Raw genomic sequence first — 22089 nt, forward strand, 5'->3', positions numbered from 1 at the left:
TTCCATTAAAAGACTTGGCATCCTTTTGTTCCTAAGACATTGCCCTGTCGTTATTTGTATAGATATCCCACTTCATATTGAGATCTGATGTATCTAATGTGTTTCTTTAAAGTGCTCCTTTAATTTTTGTGAGCAGTGTATGTTGGTGATATCTCTGTGCAACCGTGAACTATTGAACTATTTTTTTCTCTTTCTCTCTTTTCTCTGGTACCTTATAGTTAGCATGTTTGTGACAAGGTTGCATGCTGGTGTTGTATGAGGAGCTGGACAATAACTATCTAAGCTGTGAAAGTTGTTGTCAGCCTCTGTGGAGGTGTCCTATTGCCTCATTGTACAGTTCGGTCTCTAACTGAGGCAGATTGTGTTACTGTAGGGACATAAACATGATTGTTGCAATCTTGCATACAGCCTCCACACATAATTTCCCTTTAATATTGGCTTCACAGGAAGTGGCTTTTGAAAAACACACAGGATGTGTGGTCGCTTTGTATTCTTAAATGTCAACTTCTGAACGCCTGTTCTTTGGTTTATGTTTCTCCTACTCTCCAATCATAAACACCATGTGCTGATGATGGTCATGCTGCTTATCAATGACACAAAAAAATATGTTGTTGTCATTTTGACATGCTCAGGTTAGTAGCTCTGCTGCAAACGCCGAGGTGTCTGGTATTCAGACTGGAAGAGGTAGTCCTAATGTGGACCTGAAAGAAAATAATGGGGCTGTTTTTCACACAGTGTTCACACCACAGCCTGCTGCTTCATGCGAAAAACTGATGGGTTTAGAAAGGATCCTGCCGTTCTTTTGCCTCCTTTCTTATTTACTTACTTAAAACCAGGGCTCTAGCAGAGGGTAAAACTGTATAATGGCTCTAAACATGACTGTCGCACACAGCAGATTTACATTCCCCTGTAATGGTGGCTTCATGGGAAGCTCGACATGGCTTTTGTCACACTCAGGGTAGGTAGTCAAGCACATTTTCTCCACATGCTTTACAGTTATTGGAGCTTTACAGAAACAGTCCAACTAAACTCAGAGTAATAGGCTTATGCAATAGGCACAAGACAGGCCACACATAGTCCTTGTTATAGCGTTCTTTGGGCTCAGTATCTGATGCATTTCAGTGAAGTTTATTATCATCACTCCCTCAGTCTCTGCTGTCATCAGCGTGGTGCATGTTAATGGTGAGTGACAGGTTCAACTGTGCAACTAGGTTTTCTAAACCCATTACACCACACTCACAATCTGCTGTAAACCTCCTCCAATTTTGTATTGTAGTTTTCTATAGAAGAATTTAAATACAAGGTCGGAGGAACCTGATATCCTGCTCAGACTGGTTGACAAGCCTTTAAATAAACAAACACTAGACAAGTTTAGAATATTTACTGATGCCGTTTGTTTACATCAGTACATTCAATATCAATCAGTTCAGCTTTGCTAATTGTGCAGATCATTTCGCACAACACCACTGGAGATGTACTTTCATCAGTGACAAGTGAAGTGTTTCTGTATGATAAAAATAATATATATCACAGCTTTTCATACAGCAAACACAAAAATGCACAGCATCAAAACAGCATCTAACTTCATAAATCAATTCCAACTGAACCGTCTCGACGGCAGTGTTGTTTTGGGCAAGAAGCGACAGCGTTTTAATTAATCACTCACATAGCGATGCTGCAGTGTAAATACTCCAGATAACAGGAGAGGGAGGGGAGGGGGCACCCTGGCACATAAACAGAGTACAATTATGGCCCTTAGCAAGAGCACTTGATTAAGCTGTTTTAGTACCCTTTGCTCACTGGGTACTAAACATATGACTCATAATGCATCAGCTATTTCAGAAGATTGCTCTTGCTATGATCTTGCATGAATTTTCACAGAAGTAATTAAAAGAATGGAATGATGAAGTGGATGGGAACAGGAATCAGTGACACAGACAGCTCAGCGACTTGATGACAAATAGGAGGGCAGTGACTTGAAAACATTACAATTATTATGTCACTGGTGCAGTATTTGCGGTGAAAGTCTTTCAGTTTAATAAATTAAGATTTTCCTCTCAAGATCAAATCCTCAAAAGGAGCTTGTTTATGTACATTTGACATATTCCAGGGGAGGAGATTGTGTCCCATTGTCAGAGAGTCAGAGGCTCAAAGGGGGAGGGTAACAAGAAGGCAAAAATAGATATAGAGCTATAACTATTTATGTCATGTTTACACTCTAAAGCCCTGTTTGCACAGGACTGGTATTATGAAGGGACCTCATGTGATTTAGAAATCCAACCCATGTCTTAGGCTCATTTGGCACATTCACACAGTTAAGTGATGATATCCCCCAGATGTGATATGACAGGTTTTCAGAAGTGGAGAGCCACATTAATAATATAGGCTAGAGTTGTTTTGCTAACTTCCTGCATGTGTTACAAGAATAAATACACATTTACAGCTCATTTAAATCAAGTGACAGAACCTTTGTGGCTGTGACATTCCCTGTCATTGCTCATTTTAAATGTCAGTGTTGTCAGTCTCACAGCACAACACAGCTGTTGACTGCTGTTCAACATATTAAGAGCTGCAATCACATTAGTAACTAATTCAGTCATCTAACAAAAAACACATGTTGAAAATATTTAAGCCCTATGACCAACATGCCAATTTGCACGGGCTAATAATGTTTCTGTATTTTGCAAAATACGGTACATAATTTTCTGTGGAATTTTTACTTACTGACATGGCAGATTGACACAGGATTAAGATCACGTACAACTCCACAATTGTTACCCATTTACTTGAGGTTCTCAGGTATTACTGGTCACGTGCATTTATGTATTTATGTAAGTTTATGTAGTTTATTGTTAGTGTAAATAAAGAAATAGAGAACTATAATGAGCTTTTGCCTCTGTTACTTTCAGCAGGGGTATTTTGAGGTCACAAAATGGCTTTTTTGTCAGGTGCTTGAGTATTTCCTTAAAAAAGAGAATGTGATTAGTGTTCATTTTCATTAAATGTCAAAAAAGATCTGATTTGTCTTGGACTCTCTAAGACTGTATGAAGTAGACCTTTTGTGTTTTCCAGCTAATAGGGGTACTCACAGAGTAAAGAATAAATACATAATTCAGTGTGTTCAAAATCCTATAGATTAGTGCCAGAAGCATCTGCAGAACAAATAATCAAAGTTATCTTATGACCTTTCAAAAGAGCCCAAATGCATGTCTGTACTCTAAATGGTCCAACAACAACTTTGAATTCACTTTGGCTGGACTGGGACTGGTGTTTTACGATCATTTCACATAAATTTTCAGCAGTGGTAACTGGGCAAGGCTAGTGAGTGTGAGCTATGATAATGAAATTCAGCTGTTCATTTTAACCATATCAATTTAAAAGTAGCAAACATTCAGGAAAAATAAATCATGTGTAGAAATAAATTCTGATCTGCGATAATTGTTTTATAATAGGATTGTAGCCCTCTGAACCAGACTTGCATTGTAGTTGTCGGTGGTTGTCATTTCCTGCCAACAGTTAACATTGTTTTGTTCTTTTGTAAAGCATGGTTGTGATCGTGATCTGATATTAAGTAAAATAAAGAACATGTTTTCCTAACCTAATCCAACCTAACCTACACCAACCTAACCTAATCTGACCTAACCCAACCTAAACTAACCTAACATAACATAAGCTCACTCTCAGTCAAAACCTTAACCACAGTGGTGTCACACCAACAGACAGGATCTGTTTCTGAAGGCAATACAGACGTCAGATCCAAAAATATCCGTATGTTGTTCTGGAGAGCAGTTGCATCAACATTTTTTGTTGCATACACTCATACCTTTAGGGTACTGCTAATGACTCATGAGTGCCATGACTAAAGTGTGTTTTCTGTTAACAATATGAATGCAATGCAAGTATTCACAGTATACAGAGCACTGAGAACCTGTGACTCAAGGGCTAACAGTTACAGTCATTGCTGTGTAAACACAGCTGATGAGACGTTCGCCTTGTTAGAGCTCAACCTAAAAGCTCAAAAACAGTATGTAGGGCAACACGGCCTCTTGAGTTTTTAAATGTTCTTATGATACTGTTTGGATCCATCTCTGGCAACAGTTTTCCTCCCTGCTGCTGACCCTTTTGGCCTTGGTGGCCTTTCAGGTCTGAGTCTGCTCTGTGCTTCCTGACAGATGGCGTAGCGTACTGGTCATTTCCCAGTCTCTGTGGGTGGCACCAGCTGTATGTACAGACTGGACTCATGCATGATAACCACAATGCATTCAACATTCACACTGTAGTTAGTTGCAAATAATGTAAAGTCTTGTGTTACACCACAATATGAAAAACCAATTTCACGAGGCGCAGTACTTGACAAAGGCCACGTTGGTACGGTTCCATTTGAGCAGTTTACATAATGCTGCGGTGATCTGACAAAACAAGGTGGTAAAAACACAGAGCGACCTAGTTATTCTGTGACATTTTCTCTTTTTAATATTAGATGTGGCTTTGTTCAGTGAGCAGCGTGTAATCCACAGAGCACTTGTTCACGTGTTCGCAGCTAAACTAAACGCGTGTTTGTATGAGATAAGTACTCTTGAGGAGTGATGAACCTTGCATGAATACACAGATAATCAACCCCTTATTGAGAACCAATGAAAACTCTTCCCAGGAGTCATTTGGAAATGATGCCGACCAGTATATTAATAGTTAGGCGAGCAACAGCAGGGATTGAGACAGAAGGTTAACGGCTATTGGCCAGTTACACTTGTGGGATTTAGAATGACCAATTACTCTGATTAATAGGAGTCTAATTAAATCGTCTCCCAACCAGCAATTGCCAGTAATGTTTTTAGTGTAATAAAACAGTAAGAGGATATTGCTCAGTCTTTCTCAAATTTTATTACTCCTATGTTGTCCATATCTTGGAATCTCGGTGTTGTGGGTGGATCGTCATCGCCTCTCATAAGACATAATCATTACTTGCATGCAGGCTGATGGGAGTGTGTTTGTGTATTTTGTGCGTATAGATGGGGTTGTTTGTGCTGTGTTCCCTCATCTATCAGTAGGCTGCCCTTCTCTGATGGCCACTGAAGTTCCATTAGTACCCACATTCCTGATTGATGTTGCACAATACTGTGTCGGAGGGCCAGGATTGTTATTCTGAAGCAGAGACGCGCTTATTACGACACCTTTTCACCACAGAACAGGGGGAAATTGCTGTGCTGATATTGTGAGGCTCAGATTTGCATTGATGGTGAGCTCAGCAAATGTCTGGAATTATTTGCTTTTCAGGAGTTCGTTTGCAAATACACCATGTCTCCGAGTAAGAATAATGTTTGTCTGAAACAGGGCAGTTTAGATAATAGGGTGTTTGTTGAATGAATTTGGAGAATAAGATCTTTCATGCGGAACAGTTCTGAACCCTGACTGACCGACTGTACAAGCTCCCCTGATTCAGATGATTCAGAGCCGCTAAATGCTTTCATTTGAGCCAGTGTGTCAGTCGAAATGCTGCAAACCTGCTTGATTTGGAAGGAGTCAAGCGTCTGTTGAGAGAGTTGCGACAGTCAAGGTCCACTCCTCTTATGATTCCACTTATGAGCTAGCTGAGGCAACATAAAAGAAAGTGATTTTAAAAAAAAAACTTTTTTTCAGATAAAATGAAAACCGGTAACTTGAAAGGATCTTGATCAAACAGAATCAGATTTTCAACATTTGTGTTAAACACCCTTGATCGCGTAAAGATGACATAGATGGTGCTATTAAAATAAGACGTATGTGAAAAGCATAAATTGGTTAGTTTATGAGATCAGACATTGATATGGTTTCCCTGATCAAAACCTACTTTTTTTTTCCATGTGATCTCCCTTCGTGCTCTCTTCAGCATTTTCAGAGTCTTTGGTGCCGTCTGTGTCAGCAAAAATTTGCATGTCTACAAAAGTGAACGCTCGAGTTATGTTGCTACTTTTTCAGTATGGCCTTTGAATTCTTGTCTGCATTCATTAGCGAGAAGCAATGACACCATGAGTACCAGGGCCAGCTGCCAAGACATCCAATGCCGCGGGACAATGAGGGAGATCGCCGGCTCTGTAGCCTGCTGATGAGTACACAGTCTCTTTGATTTTGCATTTGAAACAGAGATGTAAAGCTTGTAGCCCGCCGGACTGTCAAAAAGAAGCCGGACTGAATCACTCAAGTTTGGATTTATTTTGTGCCAGCTTTGCTTTTGTTCCTTCTACAGTGGCTCTTTTATTGTCATTATCAAGGTCATTAAGCAATCAGAGATGGAACTAGAAATAGTTTACACTCTCTTCTCTCTGTGTCTGAAGAGGTTTTATGTGAAGGATTATTTTGCCTAAAGTGTAGGTTGTTGATGATGATTAGGATGATGTTTGAGATTATCTGTCTATGCGGAGATGCGGGAAATATGAAAGAAAGGGAATGACATGCAGAAAAGGCTGAGTCCAATTCAAAATGACAGCCTTAACCAGCTAAACTTCCCACACAAACAATTCAGTTTGTTGTTAAATTTGGCAGATGCTATACATTATTTTTAATCATATTTCTTTGCCAGGAATGTACAGCACATTACTTATGTACAATGACATGTGACAAAGTGCCGTGATTGCTTTGCTGCATATTGAACCTACCATTTTAGTATTCAGACGCCGCGCCTTATTACACCCGTTTCCCACATTAACCTTTCCCGAATTCTTCCCTATACCGTTGTGCTCATGTGGGCCTGGACTATGATTAATATGCCTTTGCCCTCATGTGATAAAATCTTGCAAATCTTCCTCCCTGCCTACCTACAACTCCAGTCACCTTATTATTTTCGAAAGGTTGTTTGGTCACTGAGCTTAGATTATTCCATTCCCTGCTCTACATCTAATGTGCCACGTGTCCCTTTCTCGTTCAAAATGTGTTTTTTTTTCCTCTACAAATGGAATATGGAAATGTGTTTTAGCTCATGTGTGGATGATGTTTCACTGTATCATATAACCATTTCATCAACTTCCCACTAGGGCAGCTTGTGCAGATGTCCTTGGCTTGCCAGGGTTTTCTCAGCTGGTCCCTTTGTGGCTTAATCATGTTTTGTGACATGGGGAGGAATTGGACCAGAGACTTCACGTATTGGAGACTAAAAAGTGTAAATAAGGGTGTTGTGAACCTCATTTATTTTTCACAGTCCCTTATTTATGACAGTGTCTGCCTTTTAGGATATGATTTTTGCATAAATTCCCAGAGGATGTTGTCCTGGTTGTTTGGGTTTAGGAGTTGATGTGTACAGGTTCTTAAAGCATAACGCTTTACATTTTTGAATTGTCAGTAAATCCAGCGGAGAGACCAAAGCCAACAATTCCCTTGTTTGTCCCTCAGTAGTCACCAACTTCTTTAGCCTGTGTCTGGCACTGAGTGCAGAACCTACTGTTTCCACTAATGTTGACATTCTTTAAACCAGGTTACAAATTTAGAGTTCCTTTTAAAGTAACAATTAAAAAATGGGCATCATAGTTTTTGCCCATGTTACTCAAGATTGTCTTAATGGTACCTTTTTTGGGACTACTTTAATTTGCAGTAACAATAAAGGAAACTGTAGCTGAACAGCATGGCTCACTGCTGGACACCGATACAGGTGTTCTCAATTCTGGCTGATTAGACTTTTAGTCAGGTAGATGCTGGTTAAAGTCAGACAGGAATTTTTTGCAATGTTACTGAATTATAACTGTATGAATCATGTTAATATATAATAATGGTGTATGTTGTCTGTGCTGGTGCTGCATTCAGGCTATGTTAGCAGAATAGAAACAACAGGAAAACCTTCCACTAGTCCATAGAATAGGCATTGCTCATGCATTACTTGGCCACACCATTTAGAAGAAAGGTAAAGAAGAAAATGAAGAATGATCTTAATTAGCAATCACACACAATCACACAGTCGCTTGTAATTATGGTTTTATTGATACGATGCATAACAGGTGCAACAAAACTAATGGGAGAGGAATAGAGATGTCAATCAAATGTAGTTTTAACACTCCCAAGTAGACCAGAGAAGAGGTCTAATCAGGCTGTGCATAGTTTTAATAGTTTTTAGTGACAATGAAGTGCTATGGCACGGAGGAATAAGTTATATCAATAGACAATACTTGCTAATGGTTGGTTTTGCACATTATTGTGGGATTTGTTGATATAGTCCTGCAAATTCAAAGCTTAAAAATGTTTTCAGTCAATGTATTGTCTCCTCTATAGGTCAAGACAGCTCTGTGTTACCTATAGACTGTATGCTGGTGACAGAATCACCACAATTTCACCTGTATTTTTTTAAGTCTTGAGTTTGGTGCTACGACCGTTGTCATCATTATCTCTTTGGAGGTAGAGGTGTCCATATTTCAGCAATAAAAAAGGTATTGTTATGCTACTTGTTGATTATTTGGCTTCATTTTTCAGACCCAAAATCTCTGTCCACTATTTATATCATCTAAAATCGTTTATTAGTTCACTTTTATAGAACTGTGATTAAAATTATTTTTATGAAAAAGTGGTTTAACATCATTGAACCTGGATGAACTCCACACACACCAGGCTTTCGTGTCAAGATGTCATTACAGTTAAACATGAATTATTGACATAGATCAGCTCAAATAAAATATTCATTAGAATTCATCAGCTGTATTTGTTATTTGCACTCGACAAACACCGAACCTCGGAAATAAACGATTTTCCGTAATGAATAATTCACAAATAATCTTTTATACATGACAATCTATTATTTATTAATTGTGATGTTTGTCTATATGATACAGAAGAAAATACTCTTGAGGGCTATACTTTTTGCTTTCCATGATCACATTTTACTAATCTGAGCTTCTAGAATTGGTCTCACTGTATTAGTTACATACTGCTGTCTCAAGGTTAAACAGCTCAAGCATATATAACTTATGTAGTGACATCTGCTGTAGTTCTGGTGCAGACACTTTTTATCTTGCAAAGAAACTAAAAAGGACATGAATGAACCTCTTCAAGATAAGAAGCTATCAGCTAGTTTTTTCAAGGAGAATCTTTGCTGTCCATGATGGAAGCAACCTCACTTTTCCCATGAGTCAGGAACTATACTTGAAGCATATGCTTAGATGAATAGCTCTGTGCATTAACTGGAGTTAAATGCCCAGCCTGACCAAATGGACCTATTTACCCACAGATTCTGTTTCAATTAGCGTAGAGACAAGGATGAAAAGACATCCATTACAGCCCACAGCATGTTTTCAGCAGTGGCAGATCTGAGATATGACGACAGGAAGAACAAGAGGAGGAAGTGATTGCTGTTGCCTCCAGCGTCTCTCTAGGGGGACCATTTTGTTCTGCGGTGCAGACTTGCACAGTATCTCTTCTTGAGCTTTCCCACACATCAGCCATTTCACATTTTCCTCAAAGCACGCCGTTATTTTCAGAGCGAGGCTGTGAAAGATTCAGCATGTTCACAATCCATCTTTGCTGGAGTGTACTATTTCTGTTTCTTCATGGACACTCTACACTTTAAGATCTCCAAGCAGCAGTAGAGAAGGTGGAATATAGTCCATTTATTTTAAAGGATCCTTGTTGTGTATTGCAAGTTTTTCATAGCTTTTCAGTCATTTCATTGATCATGGAGCACTGCCACACTGCTTGAAAAGAGTCTGAAAGGGCCAGAGACACAGCAGCAATGATGGAATGTAACTAGGTACATTTATTTAAGTGCTATACTTAAAGGCACTGGATTCCGAAGTAGCTGTACTTTGCTTGAGCATTTACCTTTTCTGGTACAATACTTCTACTCTACTTAGTACAAAATGTAGTACTTTTTACTCCATACATTGATTCAATAGATTACTAGTCCCTTTCAGATTACATGGTGCATCAGAGACTAATAAGTGCTTATTTTATCATCAATCGGCAAAAAAAAAGAAAAGATAAATCAGAAAAATGCTAAATCATGCGATCCAATAATTGATAATCAATCAGCCTATAGTATGCAGATAATGTTAAGATGTTAATAGATGTATACATTAAATGCATTTAATATGAGGTACCTTAAGACTTTTATTTAAGCACTATCTGTATATTGTGTGCTTAAAACAAGATGACAAGACAAGGCATATGGGCAAACGGCAGAAGTATTGCCCTGGTCATTTCAAACATCTGTCACAGGTGATGGAAAATGTGGTAACCAATAAAAAAAATAAATAAAGATTTTGTAGTGATATAGTTTTTAACTTATTGACAGGGTAGTCAAAATTGTGTTTCCTGGTTTGGGCAATTATTTTCAAATACCATGTATTTATTACTGACAGCCAAACCTACAGAAATTTGTGTATTAACTGATATTAATCCAATACCTGTATTGTATTGTGTATTGTACATACATACATACATACATACATACATACATACATACATACATACATACATACATACATACATACATACATACATACATACTTACATATATACTTACATACATACATGTTTGTAAAGTATAGGCTGCTTGCACATCAAAAAATCTATGAGTCACTGCTTGGAAGTAGCAGGGTCCCAGTTCTTATAAATGACGCCGTATTGAATTGGTGCATAGACTCTTGTACTCTCCAATATGGATTCCAACTTTTAGGCAGTATTGGAATCATTTCCAATACACTGCGCTAAAACAAGTTATTGACAATGACTGTACATGATGATACAGTAAAGTAAAGCAGAAACCATGTATTTTAAATCACAATATATATATACACACACACGTACACACACGCACACACACACACACACACACACACAAACAGTATATTTTAAATCCATCTGCGGATATTGCAATCTGTCACCTGTGGTACTTGTATCACTTCTTCTTATCATGTACAAACTATCTGTCCTCATGGCCCCGTTAGGGCACCTTGTACCTGTGTGTGTATTCAGACCAGAGAGGGTCCCTTATCTCACTGTGTGTGTACTCACTCAAAAGTGGGTAAATTTGCGTGTCTGTATTTCCCTGTCTGATCTCAGTAGAGGCTATTAAAAGATGTACATGCTGTGCAGATGCCCTTTGCATCCTTGCAGGATCTGGTCCTAATGTCACCTTTGTCACTGTGACTGACAGGATTGGGGGAAGGGAGGGGCAGGTCACCCACTCTCCAACACAGGACCACCTGTCAGAGCCAGCACACTCACAACTGATGATGTTTAAGATCAACTTGGGGGCAGTGGACTTCACTTCAAGGATGTACGCTTCATAAACTCAATGGTAAATCATTAATTGGCTCCATTAGACCTAGGCTTTCAAAGGGCAACAGTGTCATTGACCTGAATAAAGCGATTTCTGTAGGAATCATCATTCACTTAATGTCCTAGAGTACAGTCCTTCCTCTGGGGTCCCACTAGTCAACTCTCTCTTAAGCTGATGGCCCATATCCGCTTTTCTGACATGATTTAATTTGCATTCGGTCAGTGTCCCTAAACCCCCAAGTGTGAAATTCACTATTTCCACACATTTCGTATGTGTCGCATTACTTCACGTGATGTCACTTTGTTGGGGTATATCCTGAGGATAGGTGGTCCCCCGCTTCCATAGGATGCTCAGTGAAGCAGGAAATTGAAAAAGGTGGAGCACCAGATTTATAGCCCATCACCTTTTATTAAGCCTTGTTTGCACAGACAGAAAAGTGAGTGTGTTCATTTCACGCTTAAAGTTACAAGTGTCAGCTGTACCCACTTCCTACTTAACTCCGAAGGGAAGCCGAGACAGATCTGCTGCTTTCGTCATTGGCCTTTCAACAGATGGGGCAGATCACAGAACATAATCTCAGCGTGCTTAGCCGCTGATGTACGATGTGTTTGCACCTGAAGTCAGCAATCAACAGAACCATCAGAGAAATTCATGTTGGTACACAGGTGAAAATCTGTGATCTGGATGATTCAGCCACAGTGTTATGAGGATTAGGGCTTTTCTTTTTTAAATGGGTATAACCTGGTCTCAAGGAAAAAAAGAATAAAAAGATTTTCCCAGGGTAGCAGTGTCATTGTTAATATTCTCCTCCTATGTCTAGCCATTGCTGCATATTTGACACAGACATACAGGTTGCAGACAACACTTTGTTCAAGCTGAAAATAGCCAGCAGCTACCGCCATCCTGAATCGCTGTGGGACTTTCAAAGCAAACGACCAGTTTCCCCTGCAGTGACCCCAGCAGTCCTAGTAGGCGGCCTGACAAACCCACAGTTAAACAATAACACTGGGACTCAGACGGAGCAGTTTAGGAATATGCGTATACACTGTGAACTGAGAAGAGAAGCCTGTACTGCCTGAGACAAAAGTGGGTCATGCAAGAACATCTTAAGGGACTGCTGTGAAATTCTAAAAACTCATTTGCTGGGAATTGAATTTCTAATGACACTAAATGAAAATGGAGCTGTGAAAGTGTTCCGCTCCTGTGCGAGCCCCACTTTCTACAACCCCACTGAGACGCTGAGGCGACACGGGAGGGTAGTAAAGGAAGGGCTTATGGAAATGAATGGCACCATGTGAAAATCACATTTCATTGTGCTTTATTAAACTTTATGACTGCTTGATGAGGCCCAGGGCTGTCAGATATGATGCCATTAGTTTACAGTGTTGGGAGATGGAAGTCTTCATTTTCATATCCAGTAAACATTTAATCGGACAAGTTGACTACAGAAACAGCCTGGGGGGAGCTGTTGCAGAGGGTTTAAATGTTAGATTCACATGTGAACCTACAAAAATCCCAGCAGTTCTTTGTCGAACAGTAGAGTGAGCAGCTTTATTGGAGCAGAAGTTCAAGCGGTTACGTGTTATTGATTAAGGGATCAGCAATAACTTCTCCTGCCAAGTTATTCCCAGCTAGAAATAATGTGTAGATCCGTCTCCCAGAGTCTCTCTGATCCTCAGGCTACAACTGCCTGTAATGGATTAGTTCAGTATTGATACTTTGTAAGATTCACTGGTTGATTGTCTGGTTCTTTAAAATGTCAGAGTCAGAAAGCAGTATTGCTGAAACACCGACTGGTGTCGCAGCACAAACCTTTCCTTTGATTTGACGAATTGTGCTTATTGATTAGGGCTGAACAATATGCAAAACAGTTATATTCTGGTTATTATTGTGCTCGGTCTTATTTTCGAACTTTTAACAGACCCACCCACCCACTAGGGTTCAGCGTTCAGCATGTGATGGTGACAGTTTGGTACACTAGTGTATGAAGGTGCAATACCAGCAGGGGCTGTTGTGATGGGGACAACAGATGAACACAGATGAAAGAACCAGAGAGTCTGTGTCTGACGGAGATTAGGGATGGTTTATTTGTAGGACTTAGGCCCAGGCAACTAGGTTTCAGCAAGTGGTGATTATTATTTTAAGTGAAATTTTGATCTTTTCCTTAACCCAACAAGTAGCTTTGGTGCCTTTTAATTTGGAAATGTATATGGACGTAGCGTGTTTGTTATTGATAACTTAACCATGCAAGAAATGGATAGGTGAAGCCAAATAAGTGAGTGACATGGTAGACTGGTGGATCTATTACACAGCTTGACATAATCTGAGTAACAATTTAATGTCAATAGTACATTTTGCATTTCATTTTTACTGTAGAATGATGATACTGTGATTTTGTCCAGGATCTGTACTGGCAGGCATGTACCCATATGTCTGGAGACTATGATTTGTAGGCCAGAGGCATCTCCGTAGCACCATAATGCTTCAGTTATGGTAGTTTATTGAGACACACTTTACCTTCATATTGCTGTTGGCCATGTGATTAAGATAATTGTTGGATTGGCCCTTTCTTGATCAGAAGATGTCTGAAACTGCCCCTTTCTTTATCTTCAGGCAGACTTAAGGAACCACATCTATGTCTGTGGTCTATCTGGAGGTGCTGCTAATAATGATCATTTGGCAGGAGAAGTTTATTGATTATTGGCTTTGACCGTATCCATTACCTTGTCTAGACTTTCCGCTGTGCTCTCGTTTCTGCAGTCCCCTGCTGCTCCCTCCTCATTATATTTGTTTTTCCTGTACTTGTGCATCTTGCAGCTGCTGCCCTGTATCAGTACCCAACTCTAAGTTACATAAGTATGTGAAATGCTTGTGACTGGCAAAAAAACAAAAAACAAAAAATAAATGAATCAAAGCAAAGTGGATTATCTCTGACGCATTCCAACATTCGTGAACACTTGAAGAATTTTCTAATTTGTTTGATTATCTTCGCAGTGACAGTCATGCATAGTAATCCCGATTTATGCTAATGTACTGCTCCCCTTCCTCTTCTCTCAAACTGAGGCTGAAGATATTGGCATCTGGTGGTTTTGACGCGTGTGTGTGTGTGTGTGTGTGTGTGTGTGTGTGTGTGTGTGTGTGTGTGTGTGTGGGGGGGGGGGCTAAGTCAAGGTCTGAAATGTAAAAAGGAAAATGAACATTGTGATCTGTTGCACTCCTGAGTGCATAAATACTGTGCCATGGATGCTTCTCATTGGCCTAGTGGTATAGAGGCTAATTAACAGCAAAGGGCTGCTGGTGTGGTTGCCAATACAAACAGAAGGACATGTTCCAGGTGCCAGCCGGTATCTGGAGGGTGGCTGCTTTTAGAATAATGTAGAGCACAATGTAAGTGGAGACGTGGGTTTGCCACAAGACACCCTCATCAAGAAACAACAAACTTTTTAGTTGAACTAAAATTTTACTGCCGCCCTTATGCATGATTTTCCATTTTCAAAAGAGGATAAAACTTCAGCCTATCAAGTTTGTATAGGAAAGTGGAGGCTAGTAAGTTAGGCTAGTAAGAAGGTATTGTTAGCTGTACCTTTTCTGTCGGTCCAGTTAAGTTTAGTTCACAAACGACAACAATACTTAATGCTCAGCTGTGCAGTTTTGCCCTTTCTCTGTAAGCACAAATGCACTCTCAGCTAGGTTGTGGCATATTTAGGTTCAGCTCATTTCAAGCCAGCTGCCATTTTGATACATGTCTATGTTACAGTAATGGTGCTCAGAATGCCCAAAAAGTGTTAAAGTTGTATTTCTGCAGTCTTTTGTCACATTTCATATGCCAAATAGAAATGATATTATAATGGACATGGTGTATTAGAAGTCTTATGTTATTATCATATTTTATTGATATTATTAAGCATTTTTTTTAACTTCCACAGTTGATGAGTAATTGTGTTAAATAACTGTTGATTGCAATATTGACCAAAATAATCATGAATATAGTTTTTGCCATAATCGAACAGGCAAAAACTGTCTCTTTAGCTGTTGGAATTGAAGTGATGTAATGAACATTTTGAAGTGCCCACCCACACAAATCATGTACCAAATTACTCACATCCAAAACCAACATGAATAAAAAAAACAAAACAAAAAACAGAATAAATAAGAAATCCAGTCCCCTAGGAAAGCAATAATGCAGTGGGAGCATCACTCACCAAGTAGTAAAGTAGAATTGGCCCTGGGTTAACATAGAACAAATGTGGAGAATCCTGTGAGGTGCAAAGAAGTAGAACTTGAGTGGCTAACCTACCAGTTTAATTCAAATTTGATATTGCTTCTTCGACTTGCCTTTGAGTCAAACATTGCATTGCTATCTGCTTAGTTGACAACATTTGATATGTGAGGCTCTTCATCTTTGCAGGTAAGACCATTTTAACATTCTTGAAGGGGCTGACAATGGCACATTTACATCCTAATGTTGATTAATGTGCAGTGTCCATGACACATAAATAAAATTAAATGCAGTATGTCCCTTCCACCTCCCTGATAAGTCTATCGGCAGGAATGAAAAATGACAATTTTCGACTCTGTTGTGGCTGATATGTGGCTGCAATGTTAAAAACCTGACAAATGGATGAGATTTGCTTAGTTCATAATGGGGGTCATTCACAGACCTCCCAACTCCCATAGTGTCAAATACAGCAGCCTGGTCAGCAGCTCTACACTTAGAAGTTTGACACTAAGGGAACCCCTCTAACTTCACTTCCTGAACTTCCCCTCTAGTGCAGTAGTATACAGAGCAAGAAAGTCCAAGTTAGGGGGTGGTTGGATGGGTCAAACACATGACTTTCCCTTTAGAGACCAGGGTTCATGTCCTGTTTGTGATCAGGAGTCAATTTACATTACATGTCATGAGTTAAACTGAACCCAGTTATTATTTAACCAAAATATGATCTTTTTCTGAACCTAACTGAAAAAGGCTTTAGTAGCTAAATCTAACCAAACATAGACATAACTGCAACCATTTGTTATCATTAATAACTGTACAAAACTGATAATATGTCATACTATGTGATCTGTTTGACAGCAAGCTTTGTTTAGAAAGCCTAACTGGACATTGCATATCATGTATATTTGGTATTTGACTGCCGTGCCCTTCACATGCAAAAGTGATGCTAAAGGGGGAATAGGTAGAGCGTCATCCTTTTAAGTCTAAGGCCACTGACCCTGTTGTTGTATCTGATGAGTTGGGAGTGAGAACATGTTGGCGGCAGTTGTAGTTCTATTTGCCCGTTTCAACAAAATCTGTGGCCATTAAAGTTTTGGAACATAATTTGTGGACTGAACAACTGAGTGGCTAAGAGAGTGACCTATAGAGCTGCTGGTTGTAGCTAAAAATGTTTAAAAATGCTAATTAAGATGTGGATAATGCAGCTACTAAGTAAATTTGAGACAAAACAATAAAAGAGGTGTAACTATGGAGACTTTAATCTTCCCACATTTCTTTTACTCGAAATAACAAGGTTAAATTCACACATTTTCTTTAAATACAAGAAACACTGAAACTAAAAAAACCTTGTTATGTAGTTAGGAGTTGATCACTTTAGTAATTCTGTATCTAACTGTTTGCTCTAAAAAATAAAAAAATCAGCCATGCAAATTGTTGGTGAGGAACCTTTTTCATGTTCCCTTGGAAGTACTCCCAAACTGCAGAAATCTATGCTTTCTTTGAGCTGTCACTCAAACAGTTTTTCTCTTGAATGTAACAAGAGTAAACTACCCTTGACAGCATATTTTAAAACCAACTAAAGATGGCAAATGTCTTTTTCAGTGTTCTTGTTTATTTAGCCTGAATTGTGCCTGTGGTCTATTTTGCTGTCTAATACATAACAGAAACAATTTCATATCAGTAACATGCAGTGTTTAAGATTTCTGATGTAGTATTAAACTTACTTACTTTCTCAGTTACCACCCGCTTGTCATTTCTGTAGTGCAAAGTATTATGTTTGGTTTGGGAAGATGATGGCACGGGCCAAAGCAAGTCATATGGGTGATGGCAAACAGCTCCCCAGATTCATTAGTAGTCTAGCTGAGTAAGACTGTGGTTCTCCTGTCTAGCCACCCCATGGCTTGTCTGAGAAGAGAACTGCACCTGATGATGATGATGCAGAGCACCCTGCTCTCCCTCTCGGCACTGCAGAGATAATGATTTCTTCTGATGATATTTATAAAGTAAAGTCAACCATCACTTTCACAAAAATTGTTCGGTTTTTACCCTCTTCTGTTGTTTTCAAAGGTATTTCATACAGCTTGTCAGCCAACATTATCGTTCTTTCAGCAACTATGTGCTCCTCATCCAGCTAATGGTGACAACTCTGCCTACAGAGAAAGGGCACAGCTCTCAGGTGGTCCACTATCGATCAGCTGAAGGCGGCACATATTCTGTCTTTGTCTGCTGGAGAAGACATTTGTAGCAGCATGTAAGGAACATATAGCTGCTTTGGGAACAAGCATATAGTTTTACCAGACAAAGCAATAGCAGTTCTAACCCATAAAAGCATCCAACCATCATGAAATTAAGGCTTACTGTATTTGTATTTACATTTCTACAAACTCGTAAACATTTATCCTCTCAAAGTGGGATATTGTTGTGCATTTATCCACAAAAGAAGAGGTTACTTACACATTGTTCTGTGCGACTGACAACAAGGAGATTTGAGTCCACAGTAACATTAAATAATAATGTCATGTAATAAAAGTAGAGTTCATTCTGCCTTGGGCTGCTGTTTGTGTAATAAAAACCTTTATACATTTTAATTGGGCACGGTAACCCTCTGTTACAATTATGTATAACACAATACCAATCATTTATACAGCATCTTTACATGTACGGTCATGATATTTATATATGTGCTTTCAGCTATATTTACCAGTTTGCTGTAATGGTTTGCTAAGACATATTCATATTTACCAGTTTGCCCCATGGCATAAAAATGAATAAGAGAATGATTTATGGTTTGTTTTCTTTTAAAATTGACTGTCACATAACATAATATGTATTTCAGGTGTTATTTCATTTAACAGACACTTTGCAAAGCTCCCATATTGTGCCATCCCATTAGTTATTTTGTTCCTAACACATCAACATGAGCTCTTTACTGCGATAAATCCAACCCTCTTACTAGTGATTCACTGTCTTGCCATTTTTGCCTTTTTTTATTCTTTAACAGGTAAAAATTGTATTTTGTAAAGCAAGATATGTGATGCTGAAATCAAGATAAATATTCTGTTAATTTGTGGTGGATGTAGGCAGATGGGAATATCTTTTCCTTCGCGCCAAACTGTTGACAATAAAAGTTTGCAGCTTGTTTGCTTGTTATTAAGTGGGGCCCCTTGATTTATTCATCTTGCCCCGAGATCTGTAATATTATATGCTGGTTGGAGTGTAACCGTTTACATGGTCCTGTGCAGATGTAGTCATCGGTGAAGCTGCCTAGGGCATGCCAGTGTTTACCATCCCACTGATATTCATCTTTAATCAGCCAGGCCACAGATGGATTAGCATGCTACATGTAGAGCTGTGTCAGACATTAACATGCTCTCCGTTCGCTGGCGGAGAGGAGATGTGGGGAAGAGGAGATAAGGTCAGTAGTTAAATATTATCACTAGCCACAGGAGAGAGACCTGGATTTGGTGGAGGGATGCAGCGAGGTAGCCGCCATGCTTAAACGGCTCCATAAATGCCAGTCAATGAGGAACAACCAGGGGCCCCCTAGAGCTACGGCGGTTTCCTTCAGGCGTTACTCTAACAAAAACTAGGAACAAGGTAAGGGCGCATGAAGATAAACATCTCGCCTACTTATCTCTGTCCATGCCAAATTATACCCAACAACAGTGTGAATCACTTGTGCTGTTGTAAAACTTATATTCTTAAGTACTTTTGGGAATGAGAGAGGCAGCTGAGATTTTCTTCTTTTTGACCTCTAAATGAAATTGAAATCAGAAGCTATCAAGTATTATGTGTGCTGAAATGTGGCAGCAGAGCTGATATATATTTAAACATCACTGTTCCGACTGGGTCATGTTTGTTTTTCAATCAGTTGGGACACCCATTCCATCTTGCCTGAAAGCCATGTCCACACTCCCATCACAGAGCAAAGCTCATAGTCTATTTCCGAAGTCGGCATCACGTTCGGTAGATCCCTCTAATAAGCACGGGTCAAATAGCCCCCATAAATCATAAAACACAGCACTTTTCCTCTGGTTTCACTGCAGCTCTGCTGTAATGGAACAAGGAGCCAAGATAAATTGTTATTACTGCTCCTATAGCAGGAACCACTGGTGGAAAAAAAATCAATTGTATAATCACTCGTGGAGGAGAGGGGGAAAGGGCGACATTGAAGTGTTCCTCCATTTCAGGTTATTCCTCTCATGGAGGCTTAGCACTGCTCACAACCCGGGTAAGGGGCAAAACAGAGCGAAACACTGAGAAAAATGATTCATACTCAACAGCTCTCATCCAACTCAAGCACCCAGCTAAAATAAAAAACAGGTATGCAACTCTTACGGCTGGCATTTACAGTTCATTTGTTTTCACAGGAAGTAATTTTCATTAGCAAAACCAATTTCCCCCCCAAGTCCTTCACCCGAATAATAAACACAAACTCTTTCAGGGAGACGGTGAAAAACAACATTTGAGCTCAAACTCTTCTTAGCAGCGCTCTAGAAATATTTTGGGATGCTGTCTTTGTTTGGGCTCCAGGTAAGAGGTGTCATAGTTTGCAGAGCGTGTCGTAATCACTTGCCTTAGGAGAATCCTGCTAGAGAGCTAATCATTACCACTCTGCCAGCTTGTAGAAAGGGGGCACATTTTTTCCCACTCAACTTTGGGCTGTTTTCGTCTCTCTGTGTGACTGCTGCCTGTCAAACAAGCCACCACTGGTTGAAACGGCAAGTTTACATCAAAGCCTCTTACAACACAAGTTCAGTTTGAAGCTGCAATGAAATATTCAATGGTGTCTGCCTTTAATCAGAACACAGCAGCATTATTCTCTCTGCAAAAAGTTTGTTTCCCAGAAAACAAGCTGCCTTTCACCAAGAGCTTTATGCTGCAGTATCACTGCTCTCACGTGGCCCTTCAATCACGAACATTCCTCCATAGGGGATATCATGCACAGCATGGCTGTAACATTGTATTACAAAAGATGAATTACATTAATCTTTAGTTTACTTTGCACCATGCCTATTCATCATATGTGTGATATAAAAGAGGTTGAAAGTACATGATCGCTTGTAATAGGTCAAGTTTCCTCCAAGTACAATACTCTAGATGCCTTAATCGTGATATTAATGGGGTTTATTAGTGTTGGAATGTGAAAACATTTGATGAAAGATATAACTGTTTATTTGAAGCAGATTATTACAACCCATGTTTACATTTCATGTCTAGTGGCGATGTCGAGTGGTAACTGAAGTTACATAAGTAATGTGGTTATTCAAAACCAAACATTCTTTTCTTGAAATGGAGGATGATTGTCGCCTCGCGAGTCGCTGGCAATCTCCCTAATATGTCGTTTAATTTTGAGGATGTGTTGGAATTAAATCACCTAAAGACGACTAGACCTCTGAGTTATATATTTTGCTGAGTGTACTGACAGCCCAAATGTTTTTAACAATGTTCAAACCTGGATAAAATCACACTTTTATTCAAGGTAACAGCACATTTAATCAACATCAGATGAAATATCAGAGTGAGGAAGGAGGTGGATGAACAGGGCTAAATAAAACATGAACCTAACTATTATACATTTCCTTGTCTTTTACCATTTCTGCCTGACTTGCATCTTTTTTTTTTATCAGCAATTATCAGTGGTTGTTTAACAATGAAGACAGCAGCACGTCATCAAATTATGTATACTTTTACCCTATTGGCAGGAGTTATACTGTGTGCTTAAGTGACTTGCTCATATTTATTTTTTAATTTATGAATTTTAAACAAATTATACTATCCTATATTTACTGTAAATCATCTGCACTGTGTATAGCATTCTATTATTTCCACTCGGTTCTGAGGAGTTTATCAGCAATAATGTTGTTAAACTATTGTTCCACTGTCCAGATGTATGAACATATACTGCATTTCTCAATTCCTATCTATCTGTGCTGATATACCAGGAGCTCTCTCAGTGTTTGCTGTGCTTAAGAAAGTCTGGCAGTTTAATGTCTGCTGCACACTTTGGTGGTAAAGAGGGAAGTGACCTAAAAGTAGGCCAGAATTTTGATTACTTCTGATCAAATCCTGATAGCTCATCTTTAACATTCACAGCAGCACTTTGTCCACCCCCTCGAGCGACTAGATCAAATTCTCAATTAGGCTTGTTGTAAGTGTGCCATTGACCTTGAGAAAGGCTCTTTTTTAAACTTGGCTCCTGGTTTGAATGTTAAGCCTTTCAAGTCACCCGAGGATAAATAGTTTGTGAGGCAGATACAGCAACTGAGTACACACAAATACAAGATTGGGGATTTTTTTTGATACTACTTATGTATAGCATGAGCAGCAGCACCATATTCATATGTGTCTGGTTTTGTAATGAATTATACTAATCCGGGTAGAGCCCTGATGAGTTACTCTCAATAGCCCCATCTCATTTTGTTTACAACAAATGAATTACAGCAGACGCGTACACACAAGCACACGACTGATTCATGGCTTCTAATTGGCCTTTAATGGAAGCACAGTGTGTTAATAAAAATCAACCACTCGTATCTTTTTAGGAGTGTTGAACCTTGGGAGGAAGTGATTAAATTGGTTATTAAACAGGTAAGATGCTCAAACACTGGGGTGATTAATTCCCCACGGAGCACCTTTC

General features: G+C 39.3%; 1 long non-coding RNA gene across 2 annotated transcripts in view; it reads left to right on the forward strand.

Annotated features, from left to right (window-relative positions):
* Positions 1-22089, forward strand: part of LOC119010916 — a 46634-nt gene that overhangs the window by 2161 nt on the left and 22384 nt on the right. The window contains exon 3 of one of the 2 annotated variants that reach the window (XR_005072081.1): positions 11108-11944. The exons of the other annotated variant lie outside the window; for it this stretch is intronic. This is a non-coding gene — a long non-coding RNA (uncharacterized LOC119010916). Of the gene's footprint in view, positions 1-11107; positions 11945-22089 lie in introns of those variants that run through there. 2 annotated transcript variants of the gene reach the window in all.

This window comes from Acanthopagrus latus, chromosome 21 (assembly GCF_904848185.1).
Source record: "Acanthopagrus latus isolate v.2019 chromosome 21, fAcaLat1.1, whole genome shotgun sequence".
Classification (NCBI taxonomy): domain Eukaryota; kingdom Metazoa; phylum Chordata; class Actinopteri; order Spariformes; family Sparidae; genus Acanthopagrus; species Acanthopagrus latus.